The sequence below is a fragment of the Dama dama genome, chromosome 11 (assembly GCF_033118175.1).
Source record: "Dama dama isolate Ldn47 chromosome 11, ASM3311817v1, whole genome shotgun sequence".
Taxonomy (NCBI): Eukaryota; Metazoa; Chordata; class Mammalia; order Artiodactyla; family Cervidae; genus Dama; species Dama dama.
Genome location: NC_083691.1, coordinates 98134089 through 98151101, shown reverse-complemented (window position 1 = coordinate 98151101; position 17013 = coordinate 98134089). Strand labels below are relative to the sequence as shown.

The 17013-nt window shown below is 38.3% G+C and overlaps 1 protein-coding gene across 2 annotated transcripts in view; it reads left to right on the top strand.

Annotated features, from left to right (window-relative positions):
• EIF5B (eukaryotic translation initiation factor 5B) overlaps positions 1–17013 on the top strand; it is a 74394-nt gene that overhangs the window by 948 nt on the left and 56433 nt on the right. The window lies entirely within an intron of this gene.

Sequence of the window (17013 nt, the reverse complement as noted above, 5' to 3'; positions counted from 1 at the left end):
ATGTAGAGTTGAGTACCCCGAGATTATTGTAACATTCCTGGGTGTCATATTCGGTGGAGTTCTTTACCCCTCTTCATGGAAAGGGCTTACTTCCTGGGAGTGAACAATATATGTTATTTTTCACCTTTGTAAACTACTCACCAGACTTAGTTCAAATACTGGGTGTAGTAAGAGGAATTCAAAAGACAAAAACAACAACCTGTGATAGTTCATTTTGACTCAAAACGGATATTTGCTCTTGAAGTTTGAATAAGTTGTGATTTGGAATCCTGGGTCGTTTCCTGACCTGGCCCTCACCTAGCTGTTGAATGGAGTTAAAAAGACACCAAGTGTCTTGTATTTCAGTTAGAGGTCTATTGGAAGAAGTTAATTGGTTTGAAGAGTAGCCAGATAAATAAGAAAAAATAAGAAGAATTCTGGGGTGATTTAGTGGGCAAAAATTTCTATGCTTTTGACAGGATGTTTTGGTGCCTGAGATACTTCTTTTTCTTCAGCCTTACACAAGAAATGGAGAGATGAGTGTAATAAAGCTTCCTGTACCAGTTACCCAGCTTCAGCCATTGTTGTCACGTGACTGGTCCTGTTTCATCTACCTGCTGGATATTTGAAAGCAACTCTGAAAATCGTTTCATGTGTAAATCCTTTAAGTGTATCTGAAAGGTGAATCCTTGAGGGAAAAAAACCACAGAACACAACATAAAGTACAAACACAATGTCATTAAACCCAAGGAATACTAGCAATGATTTCTTAAATACAGTCAATTGTCAGTTTTCTAATTTCACTGATCCTTATTTTAAGAAATCTTTTTTTTTTTTTTTTATTTAAACAATTGGTTTGTTTGGATCAGGATTACAGAACTCTATAGATAAAAAACATGTATATGTTATCTTAGTTTTTTTACTTTTCAAGCTCTTTTGCATTAGAAAAAAGCTATTCAGAAGAGAAATATTTATTCTTGTGTGTGTATTTTTTAGAGAAAAGTGTTACTGATTCACAACGTTGTTTACGGATGACATAAAGTTTAAATTGCAAACACTAGAACCTGTTAAATGATTGGTTTGATAGTATAGAAAGAAGGCTGTTGGATTTTTTTCCCCTCAGACTAAATCTGCAGGCTTTATTTTTTGGCTCTTGTTGAAGGAAAAATGGTGGCAATGTCAGTGAAAAACACATTTTCTCATAAACCAGTATCCAGTTTCTTTGTTTTTTAACGCTTTGTGGAGACTTCCCACCTCCCCTTTCCTTCCCAGTTGTCTTAAGCCAAACATGTTTCTCCTCAGGAAGAACTGGGTGAGAAATGAGCACCTGCTCATTAGCTATCAAGTTAAGGCATTGGGCCACTTTTCAGTTACTGGAAAGAACATAAAATACGTGACTATTTTAATCCTTATATTGTTAATTTTAAATTTTTAGCCGCTCAGTGTTCATTTAAAATTAGATTTTACTATCTAATCTGAGGGCTCCCAGGTGGTAAAGAATCCACCTGCCAGTGCAGGAGACACAAGAGATGTGGGTTCAGTCCCTGGGTCGGGAAGATCCCCTGGAGAAGGAAATGGCAACCCACTCCAGTATTCCAGCCTGGAAAATTCCGTTGACAGAGGAGCCCTGGTGGGCTACAGTCCATGTGGTCACAAGAGTTGGACGTGAGTGAGTGCGCACATACACATCTAATCTGAGGGATCTTATTTGGATTACATATGTTTTGTTATATCAGTGACTGACCTTTGTTTAAACATAGAGTTCTAGAATTTTGTTTTAGCTTATGAAATTCTGAGTGAGATTTTGGTAGGTGTTAAGTAAGTTTCCTTTTTCAGTTGACTGGGGTAAGATTCAATATTCACAGATCATACAGACAAAATACATGGCCAATATTTTCGTTTCTTCCTGGGCCTCCCTGGTGGCTCAGATGGTAAAGAATCTGCCTGCAATGCAGGAGACCCACATTGAATCCCTGGGTCGGAAAGATCCTCTGGAGAAGGGAATGGCAACCCACTCCAGTATTCTTGCCTGGAGAATCCCATGGACAGAGGAGCCTGGCGGGCTACCGTCCATGGGGGTCACAAAGAGTAGGACATGACTGAGCGGTTAACACCCACACATAGAACTTTCTGGTCATCAGTTTATGTGACGGGGCTGCATCTCACGGTGCCTTGTGTGCTCTAGCAGTGCCCTGCTGTTTCCATTTACACAGCACATCTCTTTTTAGTATGTGCAGAGAAAAAAATGATCCTGATTATCTAATTTTTCACAGTTAATCTCCAATTCATCATTTTAATCCTTTTTTTAAAATCCCCCAAGTGTGGTAGTTGTAGTTTTCAGGTTGTAAGGAATGTGTTCTGTTGCCTTATTTAGAAAGATTAATACATTTCCATTCCGTCACACAGGCTGTAGAGCAAAGAAAGATCATCATTTCACTTATCTCACAGTCAGACATGAAGATGGGGATGTCATTCAGGAATTAGGAGTTGTTTCAGAATTGAGTGGGATTCCCTTGTGGCTCTGCTGGTAAAGAATCTGCCTGCAATGTGGGAGACCCGGGTTCGATCCTTGGATTGGGAAGATCCCCTGGAGAAGGGAAAGGCTACCCACTCCAGTATTCTGGCCTGGAGAATTCCACGGACTGTCTAGTCAATGGGGTCACAAAGACTCGCATGTGACTGAGTGACTTTCTCTTCACTTCAGGATTGAGTGCAGTTGTGGGGCATCTTCAGCTCTGACTGTTTGCTGGTGGTGAGGTAGTTATTGTTGTTCATTTACTAAGTTGTGTCTAGCTCTTTTCGACTCCATGAACTGCAACGTGCCAGCCTTCCCTGTCCTCCACCATTACCTGAAGTTTGCCCAAATTCACTTCCATTGAGTCAATGATGCCATCTCATCCTCTGTTGCCCTCTTCTCCTTTTGCCTTCAGTCTTTCCCAGCATCAGGGTCTTTTCCAGTGAGTTAGCTCTTCACATCAGGAGGCCAAAGTATTGAAGCTTCAGCTTCAGCATCAGTCCTTCCAGTGAATATTCAGGGTTGATTTCCTTTAGGATTGACTGGTTTGCTCTCCTCGCAGTCCAAAGGACTCTCAAAGAGTCTTCTCCAGCACCACGGTTCGAAAGCATCAGTTCTTTGGCTCTCAGTCTTCTTTATGGTCCAACTATCACATCCATACATGAGTACTGGAAAAACCATAGCTTTGACTAGATGGACCTTTGTTGGCAAAGTGATGTCTCTGCTTTTTAATAGGCTGTCTAGGTTTGTCATAGCTTTTCTTCCAAAAGCAAGAGTCTTTTAATTTCGTGGCTGCAGTCATCGTCCACAGTTATTTTGGAACCCAAGAAAAGAAAAGTCTGTCACTGTTTTCACTTTTTCCCCATCTATTTGCCATGAAGTGATGGGACTGGATGCCATGATCTTCATGTTTTGAATGTGAGTTTTAAGCCAGCTTTTTCACACTCCTCTTACCTTATCAAGAGGCTCTTTAGTTCCACTTCATTTTCTGCAGTGGTATCATCTGCAGGTCTCAGGTTGTTGATATTTCTCCTGACAGTCTTGATTCCAGCTTGTGATTCATCCAGCCTGGCATTTTGCATTATGTACTCTGCATGCAAGTTAAATAAGCAGGTGAACTAGTACAGGAGCTCTTTGCTTTTAATGATGTATAATGCTCCTGTCATTCCTGGCAAGATTCCTGCCTTTAGGGGAGTTCTGGCTATCTCTGAGTCAACTGTCTATGTTCTAGACTTTTGTCTTGGTTTCACACATTCACCTTACTCAGGTATGATCACAGGGTGGCGGGTCCCTCCCCTGAGATAGAAATGTGGTGATCTGCTTAAGGAGCCTGTGAGCATAGCAGGTACTCCAGAGCTTTCCAGAGGAAGTAGTCCAGTTCAACAAAGAAATTTACCTCTCATTTGTGTATTTTTTGAATTAACAATAAACTATTTGCATACATTAGATCAAAAAAGAAAAAAAGACCATTCTCTTGGCATACCTTGTTCCTGTGCTGATACTTCAGGTGATTGATACCTGAAAGGAGGGGAAGATGTCCTAGTTAGTCATAAATGGATAAAAAACGCAGATAATAAACTTGTGAGGTTCTGGTAGCCTCTTCAGCCTTCTATACTGGTGATCTCTGAGGAGCTTATGTAGGGTGCTTTTGATGTTGCTTACCAGCTAGTTGGACTTGACTTATCCTTCTGGGTTTATTCCAATTTGGCAGTTGGGCTGTACATTGGGCAAAGCATTGTTTAACTGAGGAATGGAGTGTCTGCTTAGGTTAGAAAAGCAGTTCTCAAACTTTCTGGTCCTAGAACCTTCTTACACTCTTAAATTACTAGGGAACCCAAAAGGCTTTTCTTTATGTGGGTTATATCAATGTCTCTGTGTGTGTTAAGTCACTCAGTCACATTCAGCTCTTTGTGACCTTATGGACTGTAGCCTGCCAGGCCCCTCTGTCCATGGGATTTTCCAGTGGACAAGAATACTGGAGTAGGTTGCCATTTCCTCCTCCAGGGTATCTTCCCTACCCAGGGATCAAACCTGCATCTCTTGCATTGGCAGGCAGATTCTTTACCACTGAGCCACCTGGAAAGCCCATATTATTGGATACCACATTACAAATTAAAACTGAAAAATTCTTTGAATATATTGATTTAAAAATAAAAACAATAAGCATCACATATCAACGTAAAATAACATTGCTGAATAATCACTTTCAAAAATTAATGAAAGTAATGGTGTTAAATGGTTTGTAAACCTCCACAGTCTGGTTTAGGAGAAGATAACTTGATTCTTACCTGCTTGTGCATTCAGTCTGTAGCAAATCACACACCATGTGGCCTCGGGAAAACACTACTATACAGTCGTGAGGAAATGAGAATGAAAAAAGGCCTCCAAGTATTATGTGGAAAATAGTTATGATCTCTTGATTTAGTTTAGATGCCCTGAATAAGTCTTGAGGGGAAGCTACCTTGAGAACTGTTTATTTAGGGCTTCCTAAACTTAAGAGTTAGACATTTGTGAGACATTCTGCAAGCTTTTTGACTTCCATTAATGTTTGTCCAACAGGTGCTTAGAATGCTTGAGTATCACTCAGAGGAAAACTTAAGATATTTGTGGGCATGTTCATGCTCTTGATAGTTTAGGCATTCATAATTTTATTTTTTTATGTAATAAGTGAGTTTATCAAGGTCTATTAAAAATCTCTTGGGACTGATTTTAATTAGGAATCTCATTACGTTTTTAAATTATGTGGTACACTTTTATCTTTCTGGTATTGAATCATTCCCTTTGAGAAATACATTGTCTTAAGTTTTTAAATGCCAAATATAGTGCTGAAATATAGTGATAAACAAGTTAGTAATAACATTCTTCTCTGGTTAATTATCAGCAATATTATTTTCTTCATTTGCACCTTTAGGATATTTCTTGTTTGGTTTCTTTCTAGGTATCTTGCAGTTTTGGTTGCTGTTAATATATGAAAACTTCTTGAGATGATCTGACCATCTTTGTGAAGGATGAGGCCTTCACTTCTTAGTTTGTGATAATATGTGATAGAGGGAAGAGCAAGGAGAAAAAATTAACATAACAGCACAAATGACTCCTTTTCCCCTCCCTTTCTAACTTTTATTGTTGTTCAGTGGCTAAGTTGTGTCTGACACTTTTCAACCCCATAGACTGCAGTACGCCAGATTCCTCTGTCCTTCACTATCTTCCAGGGTTTGCTTGAATTCGTCTCCATTAGTCGGTGATGCTGTCCAACCATCTCAACCTCTGCCTTACCCTTCTTTTGCCTTCAGTCTTTCCCAGCATCAGGGTCTTTTCCAGTGAGTCAACTCTTTGCGTCAGGTGGCCAAAGTATTGGAGCTTCTAGTGATTCTAGAGCTTCTAGCTTCTAGGAGCATCAGTCCTTCTAGTGATTCAGGGTTGATTTCCTTTGGGATTGATGGTTTGATTTCCTTGCAGTCAAAGCGACTTTATCTAAAGTCTTCTCTAGCACCACAGTTCTAAAGCATCAGTTTTGCTGTGTTCAGCCTTGTTTATGGTCCAACTTTCACATCCATACCTGACTACTGGAAAAACTATAGCTTTGACTATATGGACCTTGTTAGCAAAGTGATGTTTCAGCTTTTTAATACACTGTTTAGGTTTGTCATTCGCTGTCCTTCCTTTTGTCAAATATGTACTGTTAAGAAATTTTAAATCAAGTAATTTGAACTGTTGTTAAACAATATTGAAATAAACACAGTATAGTACTTGCCCTAGCAGTAATCACAGAATTTACATAATTTTAATAATGAAAACACTTAATGTAGAGGCAGTAAGTATGCTGTAACTAGTTTGAGAATCTGGAGGAAGGGAAAGGTACAAAGAGATAAGAACTACTCTGTAACAAGTAGTGGAGGAAACAGATTTAGCATAATAATGTGCTTGCGGCTCACAGCCTCTCAGCTGATAAGGCAAATGGGACTCCAGAACCTGTGGTTAAGTGTGCCAAATTTCTTTCTTACTTAACTTTAATTGAATAATTACCTGTTTCATAGTCTGTTTACCATGAAAGCTATGATGATTTGATGTTTCATTCCTTCCCATTTCAGACATGATACAGAAATTTTCAGGTGTGTTTTTTCAGAGGAATCCCTACTTTTCACCCAGGTAGCAGTCCTTTTTTAGAATCATTTGTTTTCAGACCAAATACAAAATATTTGTTTTTTCTGTTTTTGAAACTTGTTTCATACCATAAACTTCATATGAGCAGTCTCCAAAAACACAGTAAGTACTGTTTCAATGAAATTAAATTTGTGTCATTAGGTTTTAGGTACCGAGCTCTGGTGAAACTAGTAGATGTCATTGATGATACTGTAGTAGTTGGAATTTAAGTCTAGAATCACATGCCCTCAGAATTCATTGTATGAATGTGCCACATTTTATTAACCCATCCATATATCAGTTAGTGGAGATAGGGGTTTTTCCCACTTTTTGACTCTTTTGAATAATAACCATTATAAAAATGCGTGTTTAAGTTTTTGTGTAGGTGTATGTTGGAGAAGACTCTTGAGAGTCCCTTGGACTGCAAAGAGATCCAACCAGTCCATCCTGAAGGAGATAAGTCCTAGGTGTTCATTGGAAGGACTGATGCTGAAGCTGAAACTCCAATACTTTGGCCACCTCATGCAAAGAGTTGACTCGTTGGAAAAGACCCTGATACTGGGAGGGATTGGGGGCAGGAGGAGAAGAGGACGACAGAGGATGAGATGGCTGGATGGCATCACCGACTCAATGGATGGTCATGAGTTTGAGTAAACTCTGGGAGTTTGTGATGGACAGGGAGGCCTGGCGTGCTGCAATTCATGGGGTCGCAAAGAGTCGGACACGACTGAATGACTGAACTGAACTGATGTCTAAGAGTGAAATTGCTTGGTCATTCTAGATTTAACTTTTTCAGAAACTGTTGAGTAGGTTAACTTGTTTTCCAGGAAGTGTCAAAGCTGCTGCTCCGTTTTTTATTCCAACCAACAGTGTATTAGAGCTTCAGTTTCTATGCATCTTTGTCAGCACTTATCATCTGACTTTTTGATGATAAGCCTTTCTAGTTGGTGTGAAGTGGTATCTTATTGTGACTTTTGGTTTGCACTTGATGATGGCTTAAGGTGTTGAGTATCTTATGTTTATTAGACTTTTGTATTTGTGTATCTTGTTTGGAGAACTATCTGTTCAGATCCTTTGCTCATTTTAAAATTGAGTTCTTTATTATTGAGGAATAAGAGTTCTTTGTATATTCTAGAAAAACCACTTTATCGGATATGGCTTGCAAATACTTTCTCTCCTTCTGTGCATTATCCTTATTTTTCTCCCATAGGAAGTTCTTTCAGTTTCTTGGTGGTGGTGTTCGTAGCACAGAAGTTTCTAAGTTTGATGAATTCTGATTTATCTATTGTTTTGTTTAGTTGCTTGTGCTTTTGGTGTCAGATCTAAGAAATTATCACAAAATCTAAGGTCATGAAATTTTACTGTTTTCCTCTAGGAGCTTTATAGCTTTGGTTCTTACATTTGGATCTTTGAGCCATCTGGGGTTAATTTTTTTTCTGTTGTCTGAAATCAGCAGTAAAGAATCTCAACGCAAGAGACGTGGGTTCAATCCCTGGGTTGGGAAAATCCCCTGGAGGCAGAAATGACAACTCACTCCAGTATTCTTGCCTGGAAATCCCTTGGACAGAAGAGCCTGGTGGGCTACAGTCCATAGGGTTGCAGAGAGTTGAACACGACTGAAGTGACTTAACAGCAGCAACAGGGAACCAGGTTCATTCTTCGCATGTGGACATTCAGTTATTAGGTTAATAACATTCAGTTATTCAGTTAATAATAGGACAGACAGCCCTATTATTTATTTTATTAAAACTCATTCTTTCTCTAATTCCTTGTTCACATCAGTTGACTGTGTGTGTCGTGTTTTATTCTGGGCTCAGTTCTGTTCCATTGGTCCATGTGTCTGTCCTTATGGCAGCGTCACACTGTTTTGATTACTACAGCTTTAGTATTAAGTTTTGAATTTAGAAAGTGATTGCTCTTTGTTCCTTTTGGAGCTGTTTTTGGCTATTCTGGGTTCCTTGCATTGCTATACAGATTTTATGGTTAGATTCTCAATTACTGGCCCCCTCCACCCCCCGGCCAAAGGAAAAAAAAAAAGAAAAGGCAGCTGGGATTTCAATTGAGATTGAATTTCTTCTGTAGATTGATTTTGGGAGTATTGCCAGTATTATGCCTTCAAATCCATGTACATGGAATGTGTTTCCATTTATTTAGGTCTTCAGGTTTTTTCCATTGATTTTTTTTTTTTTTGTAGTTTTCAATGTATAACAATTGCAACTCTTTTTAAAAATCATTGTGACATTTAATTTTTTTATGCTGTCATAAATGGGATGATTTTTAAATTTCATTTCCAGATTGTTTATTGTACAGTTTAAATACAGTTGATTTTTATATATCAATCTGTTGTTCTTGCAAGCTTACTGAACTCCTATATTATTAATAGCTTGAATGTTTGTTGTGTATGTGGATTTCCCTGGTGGCTCAGTGGTAAGGAATCACCTGCCAATGTAGGAGACCCAGGTTTGATCCCTGGGTGGGGAAGATCTTCTGGAGAAGGGGATGACATCCCTTCCAGTATTCTTGCCTGGAAAATCCCATGGACCTTGGAGCCTGGTGGGCTATGGTCCATAGGGTCTCAAAGAGTTGGACACTACTGAGCAAGTAAATAATCATTGTGGATTCCTTAGTATTTTCTGTGTATGTGGTCATATCAGCTACAAGTCCAGACAGTCTGCTCTTTCTTTTCCATTCTTTTCCTGTCTCAGTGGTTTATAGTTCTCTGGCTAGATCCTGCTGTCCACTGTTGGATAGAATGGGGAGAATGGGCATCCTTGTCTTGTTTCTGATCTTAGTGGGGGAAAAAGGCTTTCAGTTTTTCCCAAGAATGGCTGTTGGATTTTGTTAAATGGTATTTCTTCATCTGTGAGATGATTATGTGATTTTGGTCTATTACCCTACTTATACATGATGGATTACATTAATCAGATTTCATGTGTTGAACCAACTTGCAGTCCTGGGATAGATCCCACTTGGTCATGGTGTGCAGTCCTTTTTATATGTTTCTAAATTTGGTTTGCTAGTGTTTTATTGAGAATTTCATTTTTTTTTCTTTTTTTACTTTTAACCTTTCTATGTACTTGTTTGAGTTCTTTAGAAAAACCTCATAGAATTGAAATTTTATTAATACAATTTGATAATATCTCTGAGTTACTTATACTTGGCTTGTGATTATACATCCGTGTTAGTGGCTCAGTTGTGTTCAACTCTTTGGAACCCCGTGTGGTGTAGCCCACCAGGCTCCTCTGTCCACGGAATTCTCCAGGCGAGAGTAATGGAGTGGGTAGCCGTTCCCTTCCCCAGGGGATCTTCCTGACCCAGGGATTGAACATGGGTCTCCTGCATTGCAGGCAGATTCTTTACCATCTGAGCCCCAAGGGAAGCCCGATTAATGATATATTTGATCTTATTTCAGCCATCCTGGTTTGTTTTTTGTTTGTGCCAGTTCTGCAGTTCTTTGTTTCTATTTTTACCCCCTCTTATCTTGGATTAGAATTTATACATGCTGTTTCTATTTTTTTTTAAGTGATTTGACTTAAAATTTTACTTTGGTTTGACTTAAAATTTTGCCTTGCATATGTATATAAAGCCCTGTAAACCTATAAAAAGGTAGATTGTTTCTTCCTTTTGGCTGTTGAGGGTTTCCCTGGTAGCTCAGTTGGTAAAGAATCCACCTGCAATGCAGGAGACTCTGGTTCAGTTCCTGGATTGGGAAGAAAAGTGCTGCTCTGAACATTTGTTTGTGGTTTTGTTTGGTTTTGAGTCCCAGTTTTCAGTTCTTTTGAGTGTAGTATACACCTGGGAATGGAATTGGTAGGTCACTCAATGTTTAAGTTTTTGAGGAACCACCAAACTTTTCCACCACAGCTGCACCATTTTACATTACCACCAGAATGTACAAGGGTTTTGATTTCTTCATTTCATTGCCAACAGTTCTGTTCCTTTTTTGTTGTTGTTAATAGCCATCCTAGCAGTTGTAAAGTGGGGTCCCATTATGGTTTAATTGGCATTTCCGTGGTTACTGATGAAGTTGAACATCTTTTATGTATTCACTGGTCATTTGTATTGTTGTTGGTTAATCGCTAAGTTGTGTCCAACTGTTTGCGACCCCATGGATTGTAGCTTGCTAGGCTCCTCTGTCCATGGGATTTCTGAGGCAAGAATACTGGAGTGAGTTGCCATTTCCCTTTTCAGGGGAACTTCCTGACTCAGGGATCAAACCCAGGTCTCCTGCATTGGCAGGTGAATTCTTTACTGCCAAGTCACCAGGGAAGCCCAGTCATTTTTTGTATCTTTGGACAAACATCTGTGAAAGTCCTTTACTCATTTTTTTTTTTTTTTAAAGATTTATTTGGCTGTTGTTCAATCTTAGTTGTGCGGCGTGGGCATCTGCAAGATGAGGCATGTGGGCTTAGTTGTCCTGGGGCATGTGGGAATCTTAGTTCTCAGACTAGGAATCAAACCTGCATCCCCTGAATTGCAAGGTGGATTCTTACCACTGGATCATCAGGGAAGTCCTACTCATTTTTAAATTGGCTTGTTTCTCTCAGGTTGTAAGAGTTATTTCAGGATGCTTGATCTTTAACAGATTTGTAAATACTTCTGCCGTTGTGGGGGTTATGTTTTGACTGTATTGATAAGGTGTCATTTTTACAAAACTTTTAAAAATTTTAATAAAATTTAGTTTTCTTTGCTTGTGTTTTGGGTATTCCTTGCGTATCAAGGAATCTACTGCTGAGTCATACCAGGTCATGAGGATTCACCTGTACGTTTTCTTAAGAGTTCACTTGTTTTAGCACTAACATTTAGGTTATAACCCATTTTGAGTTAGTTTTTCTATGTAGTGTGAGGTAGGGGTCCAACTTTATTCTTTTACGTGTGGAAATCTAGTCCCAGCACCATTTGTTGAAAAGACTGTTTCTTTCCCTAGTTATTGATTTTGGCACTGTCACATCAGTTGACCATGGATAAATGGGTTTATTTCTGGACTAATGGTTTTATTCTTTTGTTTTTTATGTTTATCCTAATAACCAGTACCACATTGTTTTGGTTACTGTGGGGTAAATTTTCTTAAATAAAGAATTTCAACTGTATACAGAAGTAGAACAGTTTAATGAACACATCTGTCCACCACTCACCTTCAAATATTATTGATTCACAGATTACTTTGTTTCATCTACATTCTACTCATTCTTCTCCTCACTCTACCCATTATATTGAAATAACCCCAGACATGTGTAAATATTTCAATAGGTTATATAATTAGAAAAAATTATATATTTATAGGAAAGAAAGCTTTACATCTTAAATATAATTTTTAAAGAATGGTATGTTTTCATTCATATGAAAAATTCACATAGAGTCCTTGCCTGTGTTAGATAAATGAAATATTGTGGTTTTCTCTCAGTGGGATTTTTAAATTGTTGTTTGAATCTGTTGTCTCAGAAAATTCAATTTGGAAGTTTACAGTGATCAAAATACAGTAATTGTTACGCTGGTAGCAAGGTTTTTATTAAGCTCAAGTGATGAAACTGGTGAGGCTTGCCTGTGGTATGCAAATTGTGGTAGCCATTCCAGAATAGGGTTTTTTCTTTAATAGTGTCTGTTAGGAATGTGTTACATTCCCTGCTGGTTGCAAGTTGTAAAAGGTAGGGAGATGAATTGAGCATACAAAAAGACATTTTGTGTTTTCAGAGGACCTTACATTTTAATATAGCAAATAGGCACAATATAGTGAGGAGATCTCGAGTTGCTTCACTGTTGCCTGTACTCATGTGCAGCCGGACCATTCTAATGATGGTGGTGGTCAGCACATGAGAAGTTCTGTCTCCTGAGAGTAGTTACCTACATCGAAATTTTATTAGTATTTGATTATGCCAGGTGAGAATAACCTTTTAACAGTGATTAAGGACTAGAGTTCTTTTACAAAGAGATTGAGTTTGCTATCTGTGAATGCTGAAAGTATTCAATTCAGTCAATTAATTTTGAGCATAAGTTGTGTCCTTAAGGTGTTAATTGAGAATGTCGACTTAAATTATCAACACTGCTTATATATATATATATCTTCAAGCTCAAAACTAAGTATAAACTCTGATGTGGTTTGAAATTGTAAATACTCATATCAAATAGAAACAAAGGTAAAAGTTTCTGACATTCAGATTTGCAGCATCAATGTGAAGAATGATACTTTTGTTGATTCTAAACCAGTACTTCTGATATTCTAATGTGCATGTGATTCACCTGTAGGTCTTGTTAAAATGGAGATTTTGATTCTGTAAGTCTTGAGTGAGACCTGAGATTTGGCATTTCCAACAAGCTGATGCTAATGCTGCTTATCCTGGATTTGTTCTTTGAGTGGCAGGATCTGAATGACCATTTTATTGTGAATGTATTGCTTCCTATGATGGCAAAAGTTCAAAACCTAAACTTGAGTTCAACATGCCTATGCTAGTAAAGGCTCATTTTTTATGATATCTTTTTCAGTATGAAATAATGACTTTCAGTTTTGCTTTATAGCACTGTCTTGGGAAAAATGTTTAATTTCCACATTAAGTTTGCTTCTGATCTTTTACAGTAATGTGAAACAACTTAGTAGAGGTTTGTAAACAAAAGCCTTGGCTGATGTTCTGTGACAGTAAACTGTGATAAAGTGGCAATCCATGTAATTCATGGAATGTTCAACTAGATAAAAGTCACTGGGGACAGTTTTCAGATTTCTCAAATTATCCACAACCCTGCATTTCCCCATCCTAACCCATCCCACCCAACCCTCCTTTGAGGGTACTTGTTTCAGTTTGAAAAAGCTGCCCTAAACTGATGACATAGTTGGACATATTGGAATCCATAATAATGTGTGAACTTAGATATGTATGTTTGGAAGGCTACGAGATGGTGCTTGTTCTTGCTTTTGCTTTTGTATTCTTACTACTTCAGTTATGAGGCATTTAGAAAGTGGAGAATTAGGCTGCATTTTGTGGAGGGTAGTAAGATACATTCTGTTTGCTTGCATTGTGTGACGCGGTATGGTTTCATATCCCTTTGAAGGGCATCAAGACTCAGTGCATAAGGAAATTTTAAGGTTGGAGGGGCTTTTCGTTTTTCTCTAAGACATGATTAGGTACTTCTGAATTTATTAATGAGTTTTACCTAAGATAGAACTCCATTGAGGGAGTGGAGAGTGTTGGGTTCTGTGGTTGTGCAAGTGGCGAGAGGTAGTGAGGAGCAATGACTGCTGGACTTTTTCTTGTTTTATCTTTGTTTTTCCTGTTTGTAACTGTTGTCAAGGAGTGCTTGACAGGTGTTGAGATAAGAAGAGATGGAAGTTGGAGGAAAAGAAATCTGAAAGGGGTCTTAAGGAGAAGGCAGGACTAGATTTCCCTGTTTTCCTTATTGGTAGTGGTACTGCCGAGATAGAGTTGGAAATGAAGAAGGGAGTCTTTATGGTTTCTGTCTTGTTTGCTCTTATTCATAAGCTGGTTTAATGGGAGGAGCAGAAGCCAAAGTAAAGTGAAAAGGGTTAGTGACCACTATGCCTGCCCTCAGTACTTATAGATTATGAACTTTTTTTTTTCTTTCCACCTGGGTTTGGGGGAGGGTCAAGTTCTGGGTGGGGAGAGGAAGGACTGGTGTGGTTTGGATTTTACCTTCTTCCATCACTCTGCTTTCTACTTATAGGTCCTGGTATCCTATTAGGAACAGAAAGAAACATGTGAGTGCTTCAGTTATTATTGTATCCTAGCAAGTCATTCCCATACTTAGTGGTTTAAAACACTGAAAATAATCGTCTCTCTTGGTCCTGAGGGTTGACTGGACTCAAATGGGTCTTGCTTGGAGGTCTCCATGTGGTTGCAGGTAAACGATGACTGAGATGGAGTCATCTGACAGTCCCCTCACTGGCCGTTGCTTGCTTCTGGTAGTTGATGGTAACTGTTGGTTGGGATGTCAGCCTGAACACCCACCCTTGGCCTCTCTATGTCGTCTGGACATCCTCATTAGCTTGGCAGTGAATATCTCAAGAGCCAGGAAGTAGAAGGCCTGGGCTCAGAAATTGTAGCATCATTTCTGCCATATTCAGTTGAGCAAACATACAACCGTGTATTAAAAGGGAGGGGCATAGATCCCTCTTAGAATGTCAGAGAAATTTTGGGCCAGGTTGTAAGACCTCCACAGAGGGTAAAATAAAGAGGCGCTGGAGAAAGGGGATTATAGTAGGAGAGAATCCTTGGGAGCTGGCAGATTTTGAATTGTGGACTAATTGGGAGGGGATTGGATTTCCTGTGTTCTTATCTAACTTAGACAACTTTTTAGTGGAACATACATGTCATTAATAAATCGAATTTGCCCAGTTCAAAATTGAGAGATTTGTAAATAAGTTAATTTTACTTCTTCACAGTAAACTTTTTTGAGTGGGGTTATATTGTGTATAATTAAAAGGCCTTGGTGTACTGATCTCAAAGTGAAGTGTCTCATTTTAAATTTTTATATGTGTTTTTTGACTATTCCAAAAAGCCAAGCACTGAAGTTGATCACATGCTTTTACATACAGTTAATAAATAACCATGTTTTTTAAAAGACTCCTTCACAGTAATATCATTTTGGTTACATATTACATTGTGCTAGTAGAGATTAAGGTATTATAAAAATATTATATGTTGATTTTTTTTCATAACTTATAAAAATGAATAAAATGACATATTATATATATATATATAATTTTAACTTCACTGTTTTCAGAAAATTGATAAATCCATTCTGTATCCTCTCAGCTGCTTTTATAGCATTCCTAGAGATTTAAATTCTCCTCTTTGAGGTATAATTGACACAAAATAAAATACACAGATTTCATATGTGGAGTCAATAAGCTTTGGCAAATTATACAGTTGTGCTTCTTCACCAGGGCTTCCCTGGTGGCTCAGACAATAAAAAATCTGCCTGCTGTGTGGGAGACCTGGGTTCAATCCCAGGGTTTGGAAGATTCCCTGGATGATATTTTATATTTTCATTAGCCCTAGAAGTTCATGACCCTTTGTAGGCAATCCTTTCAGGCTAAAAATAACTGTAGCTTTTGTTTTTTTTTTTTTTTTGTGGGGGGACGGTTATTGTAATTTTCCCTTTTCTAGAAATTCATGTAAATAGAATCAGAGGATGTAGCCTTTATTGACTGGCTGGGTTTCTTTTAAAGCAGTACTTTTGAGATTCATCTGTGTTGGTATGTATAATATTAATTCTTTATATGTTTATTATTGAGTAGTATTCTATTATGTGGGTGCCGTGCCATGCCTAGTTGCTCAGTCATGTCTGACTCTGAACCACATGAACTCTAGCCCACCAGGTTCCTTTGTCCACGGGGATTCTCCAGGCAAGATTACTGGAGTGGGTTTGCTATGCCCTCCTCCGGAGTGTCTTCCCAACCCAGGGATTGAACCCAGGTCTCTCGAACAGTAGGTAGATTCTTTACCATCTGAGCCACCAGGGAAGGGTAGCTGGATATTTAGTTTTTATTCCAGCTTCTTGTGATTACGACTAAAGCTGCTATGGACATTTGAGTACAAGTCCTTGTGTGGATGTGTGTTTTCGTTTCTCTTAGGTAATACCTAGGATTGAGATTGCTGGGTCATATGGTAAGTGTGTATGTTTAACTTGAAACTGACAAACTCTTTTCCAAAGTGACTGTGCCATTTTTGCATTCCCTCCAGGGGTGTGTTCCAGTTGCTCCACATCTTCTCTCAACACTTAGTATTATCAGTCCTTTTAGTCGTTCTGGTGGTTGTGGAGTGGCGGATCATTGTGATTTGACTTATGTTTCCTTATGAGTTAATGGTACTGACTGTCTTGTCATGTGTTTGCCATTGTTATATCTCATTTGGTTAAGTGTTGAAATCATTTGCCTGTTTAAAAATTGTGATCTTTAATGTTGAGCTGTAGAAATTTATTATAGACAGATATTTCATTAGATATATTATTGCAAAATCTTTTTCTCAGTATAAGGTTTGCCTTCTCATTTAAACAGTGTTTAGTTTTGTTAATTAAACTTTAAAGATTATTGTCCATTCACATGTAGTTGTAAGAATTAATAGATTCCTGTATCTTTTAATCAGTTTTCTTTAATAACATCTTGCAAAACTGTACAGTATCACAACCTGAATATTGACACTGATACAGTTCACTGATCATATTCAGATTTGCCCAGTTTCACTTGTACTAGCACACGTGTGTATGCTTGTGTTTAGTGTTATACAGTATTACCACATTGGCAGATTTGTATTTTCATTGCCATAGTCAAAATACAGAACATCACTGCAAGGATCCTTCATGTTGTTCATTAGTAACCATAATCATCTCCTTTCTGTGCACCTCCCCCTAGTAGCCCCTAGTAACCCTGA